We start from the raw sequence: 7,378 nt of genomic DNA, 5'->3' as shown, positions 1-7,378 counted from the left end.
GCCCCACAAGGGGACCTATAAGGATGCCAGAGAGGGACTCTTCATCAGGGACTGTAGTGGTAGGACAAAGGGTGATGGGTTTAAACTGAAACAGGGGAAGTTCAGGTTAGGTTTAAGGAAGAAGCTCTTCCCTGGGAGGGTGCTGAGGCGCTGGCACAGGGTGCCCAGAGAAGCTGTGGCTGCCCCATCCCTGGCAGTGTTCAAGGCCAGGTTGGACACAGGGGCTTGGAGCAAGCTGCTCTAGTGGAAGGGGTCCCTGCCATGGCAGGGCTTGGAACTGGATGAGCTTTAAGGTCCCTTCCAACACAAACCAGGCTGGGATTCTATGATTCTATATGAAAGAAAGGGATCTTTCTAGAATGCAGTGTTATTTTCATGCTGCGCATCCTAAGCACAGATCACAAGTTAAACTGTGAGCCAAAATCACTTGTTATTTTTTTAAATGTGACTGTATTAAGCATTCTGCTTTCAACAAAAAAAAAATCCAATTTTGAAAAGTCCCTGGATAGATGGAAATGTCAGTTAAGTGTGTGCTGTGATGAAAAGAATGGTTATTGCCCTATGCTGGCTCCAGCGCTGCCAGCAAGTCTCAAATGAACAACTTAAAAATACTACATAGAAGTTATTGGGTTTTTACAATCACATCCAAATGCGATCGGCTCCAAAAGGACGTGTGTTGCTGGTTGAGTAATTAGAGTGGCAATTTGACGCATTGTTTGGCAACGTCTAATATTAGTAATATTTTGTCAAGTGTTAGAAATAATCTGGAAATAGTCTGGAAGGATCAGTCAATGGCTGACTCAGCTGGGGCTGCCCACCAAAACTGTCATCCCTACATGAATAAATAGTCATTTTTTACAAAGTCGCTGTAATTTCATAGAATTTTGCAAAGAAATTTATGCTTGTAAACTGGAGGGCTTCCATTCTTAAAGCACTGCTACACCGATCTACTGGGAATCATTTCACAGAACCCCAGACTGGTTGGGGTTGGAAGGGACCTTAAAGCCCATCCAGCTCCAACCCCTGCCACGGGCAGGGACCCCTTCCACTCGAGCAGCTTGCTCCAAGCCCCTGTGTCCAACCTGGCCTTGAACACTGCCAGGGATGGGGCAGCCACAGCTTCTCTGGGCACCCTGTGCCAGCGCCTCAGCACCCTCCCAGGGAAGAGCTTCTGCCTAAGAGCTCATCTCAGTCTCCCCTCGGGCAGGTTAAAGCCATTCCCCTTGGCCTGGCCCTACAGGCCCTTGGCCAAAGCCCCTCTCCGGATTCCAGAAGGAAGAATGATGTGTGAGGTATCTCATCCAAAGGAAAATGCAGATATATGGGGAATGCTCTGAGTCAATGAAGCCTCTCATTTGAGATAGATATTATAAAGCGTAGCATACAGTGAGTTGTACAGCTCAGGACCAGTGAGACGCTCAGGTTGTAGACATTCAGCATTGAAGGATATTGGCCTGGGTGGAGGGTGGTCCAGGAGGTAGGAGACCTAATGCTGGTCTGGCTTCTCTTTGCTTGGCTGTAGGACTTGGGGCATGTCCATCAGGCTCAGCCATTGAAATTACAAAGACTCTTGCACTATAGTCCCTGCATTTGTCAAAACCTTTGTATCATTACCTTCACATGGTCATGTGAAGAACAGAGCACAAAGTAATGGCAGATCTGGCCAATCAATGGTGGTTAAATACATTTTACCGATTAAAAATGCCTTGGCTGGTGATTCTGGTTGGGAAGAGATGGTATATTCAAGAGCAAAAGAGTGACTGTAGTCTTATGAAGAGTCTTCAATACGTCAGTTAAACTTAACCAGGTTAAATAAGTTATTTAATTATCCATCTAAAATCCTCAACAGAGCTTTCAGTCATGCTCCTCTAAATATAAACGCTGCCCTACTCATCCTCCGCTCCCCCAGATTACTCAGTTTCAGTTTACTCCAGTGACTTGAGTAACAAAATGGCACCCCGTTCTAAAGCAAATCTTCCATTATCTTTGTGTGTGTGTTTCAAAACAGATGTATAAAAACGTTGTTCTTGGTGTTTTCAATTACAAGAGAAAGCTGTACATCATGTGGATGCCTCACGTAACCCAGCCGAGAATCTCAGCAGTCAACTGCATCTTAAAAGCTTCACCATTAAATACTTGTCTTAGTGCAGTAAATAATTGAATTTGTTTCCATTTCAAGGTGTCTCACGTCACAAAGTTTTCAATCTGCTTTTTTTTAGTAAAGTCACATCATCTTATTTGCTGAAATGGAAGGAAAAGAAGTTTTGCTTAAAAAAGGAACTTCTGCTTAAAGGTTTTCTGGTGAATGCATTCGCTGCTGGTTACTCCACGTTTCCATTTGCTACCTTAGTAATAGGTAAGAATAGAAGAAAACTAAACCCCACAGACACTGACATTTTAACCAAACCCTGCGTCACTTTCTATCCTGAGTTCCTATCCAAAATGTGTACCTACTTATTGTCACAATTGGTAATGACCAGTATAAATCAAGTCACAGAATGAATCTGATGGATACACTTGGCTATCTTTCCAGAGCAATCTTCTTCAGTGTTGAATCTTTCTATGCTTGATCTTACCCCAAAATGCTTTAAATTTTCTGTTGGCTTTGAACAAGGGAACCTTGTCCTACCATAAATATCATTACAAAGTCAGTGTTCATTGGGAGTTATTTTCCATAAACAGACTGAAAGGTGGGATTTCCCCTGTACAATCTGAAATCTGCCACTTGACTTTGGTGATAAACTGGGAATGGATTAGAAAATATTTAGGGAAGGGTGGGAGGAACATTTTTATCTTTTTTTGTTGTTGTTCTGGAGTGGATAAAACCAAAAGCAGGTTCAATTTTGCATTGATTATCTAAAATCTATAGCAAGTACTAACAGCATGAGAAAGGACTATAGAATATGAAAGTTTAAAATGAAAAGACACTGCTGTATATATGATATATGATGAATAATGTTCACTTATAAAGGTTGGTCTTAAGGTGATGCATGTCCATGTGTGTCTATGTGTGTGTTTGCAGTAGAACAGGGCAGTGCCAGCAGAGACGACTGTGTTTTGTCCACAGCAAATCAGGATAACCAACTTTCATTACCACCACCTTTGCCCGTTGCATGACTCCAGGACAAACATAAACCTTTTCCTGTCCTTCCTCCTCATTTTTTGCATCCAAACTGCAGAAATCATAGCACACATCGCTCTACTAGCTTAGAATCAATTGTGGCATGTAGGAGAGTACCATGCCCATTAAGATTCCTGCTACCATCCGTGGGTCTTGGCCTGCATAAAACTTACAAGTCATGCTGGGAAAGGTCAACACCAGAAAGCTGTTTGTGCTGATTGTGAATAGACCAACAAGGTTTTACAATTGTGTAAATGGGCTGGAAAATATTCTGGAGACAAGGATGGGCTGCAAATTCATTACATGTATTTATCTCATTAATTTCATAGCATGAGTGATGTTTTCCGAGCATCATTCATGAACATAAACCGCTTATCCCTCCATCATTGTCTTCTCATCCCTTTGTTTTTGTTACAGGCTTCGCTGGCCAGAGATTATCGTAAACTCTTTGGAGCAGGGATATGTATTTGGACAGCATCCAGCATGGTGGGACCTGCTCTGGCTTGGAGCATTGTCACTGTGAAAACAATACTCGCTAGCAATCATATGCAACATATGGAAAGTTATGATAAGAATGTCTTTAAAGCTTTTTAATTAGATACGATTATGAATATGCTGTTGTCCTGCAGAAAACATTATAGAAGCCCATGAGAAACTTCATGGGTACTGGACCAGCTTAAAGGAAACTTGCTTATTTCTAATTAGTTTGTATTAATTGAAAGTTCTTGATAAGTTAGTCCTACATTAGAAGAAAATCTGTATGTTCACATTCCTACTTGTTGTCCTTAGGCATTCCCCTATGGACTAATTGAGGATGTATAGAAATTAATGGTTTCCATACTTTTAAGCTCCTAATTTACATTTTGCCTTAAAACCAAAACAATGGTCCTTATGGATGAAAGAGAGGAATTGATTAGTGGGGATGAAAGGATGTTTATGGGAAACATTATACTTCAACCCCACTGTCAGCAGAAGGGGTGTTTGAACAGGGGACTGTGTCCCTGCCTGAACCAGAACAATGCTGCTGCAGAGGAGTTGGGAATTCCAGGATTGCTCCTATCTTACTACACTTACGGAACACTTTGCCTTAGTCCAAGTGGAAGGTCACAAAGACATCAGCAATATCCATAGAAATCCTCATTTACTTCTTTTCCTCTTCAGATTTCACTGATGGTGGCCAAAGAACCGCTCTGGAGAGGAACAGCTTGGCTACAGGATCCTATCCTCTTCTGTTTGCTCTACAACTTACCACCAGTACGTCTTTCAAACCAGCAGCAGAGACCTTGGCATTGTGGTTGAAGATGCCAAGGTCCATTTCCACCTGGTTGCATAGGCATTAGCATTTCAGTTCACCCCAGGGGTACCCTGGGAGTAAAGGCTGTGGCTGGGCTTGTTTTGCAATACGTATTTTCATCTGTGCTCACTGCTTCGGTCAGCTGGGGATGGGGAGGGAAGGTTTGCATAAACAGGAAAACTCATTTTATTCCGCTTTCATACAGAACAAATGACTTTGCATGACAGAAAATGCAGGCTGAGGAGTGCAGAAAGGGCAGAGAAGAAGCAACTGTGACAGATGCTGCTTCTGTAAAGGGAAAAACATTGAGGTTGCTCAGAAAGTAGAGCTGATGAGTAAACACCACTAATAAGTAAAGTAAATAAGTATTTGACTACGCAGGAGTAAACAAGCTTTACAGGATAATCCCAGGCAAGGTTTTAATAGTTTCTGTGTGCATTTTGGTATGCAAGAGGGAAAGAGGAGAGAGATGGCTTATACCGGGTCTAAACGTAGCTCTTGATCTCTGCCACTGTGTCCTTACAGCACCCAGGCATCCTCACCTTGATGAAGGCTATAGCATAGACCATGCCATATAGCACGGACATGGTCTTTTCAACCATTGCTGTTTCTTCCTCCTGTGTCCTGGCTGAAATGACTGCCCCGGCTGCCCAGACGTAATAATGGCAAGGGGCAGAGGAGAGATGCTAGCATCCATCTCATTTTTGCTGTCAGGGCTCATATACCAAGCTGATGAAAACCTGGTGCCACTTGTGCTGAGCATTCACTTCTTGGCTATGAACCAGCCCTTTCGGTGAAGAGCTGTACTGATGATATAGGTGAATTTGTGTCCTTAATATGGGTTAAGTCAAGAGAGCACAGCAGTAAACCTGTCCCAGTGCATTAAGAACATGTATAAACTTTTATCACTTGATTTCAGCATCTCTGAACTCTTAACTCTGCAATGCACCACGTCCCACGGCTGACATCCGAGCAACAGGGGTAGCATCCCATGCTGGCAGTGGTTTGTCCCCCTCCAGAGGTCACTTGAGGAGGAGGACACTGAGGCTCAGCCCCATGCTGGCAGCCAAGGCAGCTCCTTCCCTAGATCAGTCACCTTGCTGTTTCTCTTCTTGGTGCCAAGCTGCCTCTGAGTGCCAAAGCCAGTTTTGGACAGATTTCCATCTCTCTAATTAATTAAAACCAACTCCTGCAGCATTGGCATGTTGCTAGGAAAAGGCAGCCCTTGTCTCTCGAGCATTAGAATGGAAAGCGTATTCAAAAGAGCATCTCTGCTCCAGCCTGTTCCTCCTGAGGCAGAGGGGAGATACCAAGGCCAACACCACTCCTGTGCTCCAGCATGTCACAATGCTTGTGGTGGTTTCATAGACTCATGGAATGGTTTGGGTTGGAAGGGACCTTAAAGCACATTCAACTCCAACCCCCTGCAAAAGGCAGGGACACCTTCCACTAGAGCAGACTTTGCTTGGGATTCCTAAATAATTCCTCATCTGCGAGTAAGACTTTTGGTTTAGTGGAATAAAGTACTATACCCTGAGAGCAAGGAAAAGACAAAGAGGCCCCAAACAAGCAGGAGAATGAACGACACAATAGCACACAGAGGTGGAATTGTGAGTGGAGCAGTGTGGGCTCAGCGGCATGTTTAGCTTGCCTTTGCAGTGTCCCGCTGCTTCTTCAGACACAAAACAGGTCTCTTGCAGTGGGCTTTAAAATGCACTGAACGCAGCAGCATCACAGGACACGTCCAAGCTAAAGGAAACCTCACAGAGGGCATGAAATTAGAAACAAACACATGTGAGCTGCACAGCTACAGGTTGGGCAGAGAAGAGATTCAGAGCAGCCCAAGGAGAAGGACTTGGTGTTGGTTGATGAGAAAATGAACATGAGCCGGCTTCAGTGTGCGCTCACAGCCCAGAAACCAACCGTATCCTGGGCTGCATCCAAAGGAGCGTGACCAGCAGGGCGAAGGACGTGATCCTGCCCCTCTGCTCTGCTCTTGAGAGACCTCACCTGGAGCATTGTGTGCGGTTCTGGTGTCCTCAGCATAAAAAGGACATGGAACTGTTGGAACAAGTCCAGAGGAGGCCACGAGGATGCTCAGGGTCTGGAGCACCTCCTGTATGAAGACAGGCTGAGGAAGTTGGGGCTGTTCAGCCTGGAGAAGAGAAGGCTGAGTGGAGACCTCAGAGCAGCTTCCAGTATGTGAAGGGGGCCTATAGGGATGCTGGGGAGGGACTCTTCATTAGGGACTGTAGTGACAGGACAAGGGGTAATGGGTTCAAACTTAAACAGGGGAAGCTTAGATTGGATCTAAGGAGGAAATTCTTTCCTGTGAGGGTGGTGAGGCACTGGAATGGGTTGCCCAGGGAGGTTGCGAATGCTCCATCCCTGGCAGTGTTCAAGGCCAGGTTGGACAGAGCCTTGGGTGCCATGGTTTAGTGTGAGGTGTCCCTGCCCATGGCAGGGGGGTTGGAACTGGGTGATCTTAAGGTCCTTTCCAACCCTAACTATTCTATGACTCTATGATTACAGCCTCTTGCAACCACCTGAGATGCACAGACGCCTGCACCAAACATGGAATATGAAAACTCATGGGGCCCTAAACCCCTCCATGATTCTGGGCTGTGCTAATCCTCATGCTGCCCACTGAATTGCAGCACGCACTGCGGAGAGCCAAAGCTCCACTGCTGCTTGAAGTGCTTGAAGTTCTATTTGCTTTTCTTTCTACGACTTCCTTCTGTTTAGCACACACACGCAGCCCATTAAATGATGAAAACTGTGGATTTAGGATGCTGGTGCCTTGGTGGTTTGGTTTTATTTCTTTTTTTCCCCTCATTTTCTTTTTGCTTACACACAAAGTAATTGCAATAGTCCTTAAAAGCTGTTATTCTGTGTGCCGGGAAAACACTCTTTAGCCACCTGCTGTAAAAAGTATGTTTTAAACACAGTGTTTTCTCTCAGAA

This window comes from Pezoporus flaviventris, unplaced genomic scaffold (genome assembly GCF_033815535.1).
Source record: "Pezoporus flaviventris isolate CSIRO_AGI_PZ_B2104156 unplaced genomic scaffold, CSIRO_AGI_Pfla_v1 ptg000129l, whole genome shotgun sequence".
Lineage (NCBI taxonomy): Eukaryota > Metazoa > Chordata > Aves > Psittaciformes > Psittacidae > Pezoporus > Pezoporus flaviventris.
The sequence above is the reverse complement of the archived record's forward strand: the minus strand, read 5'-3'. Positions refer to the sequence as shown.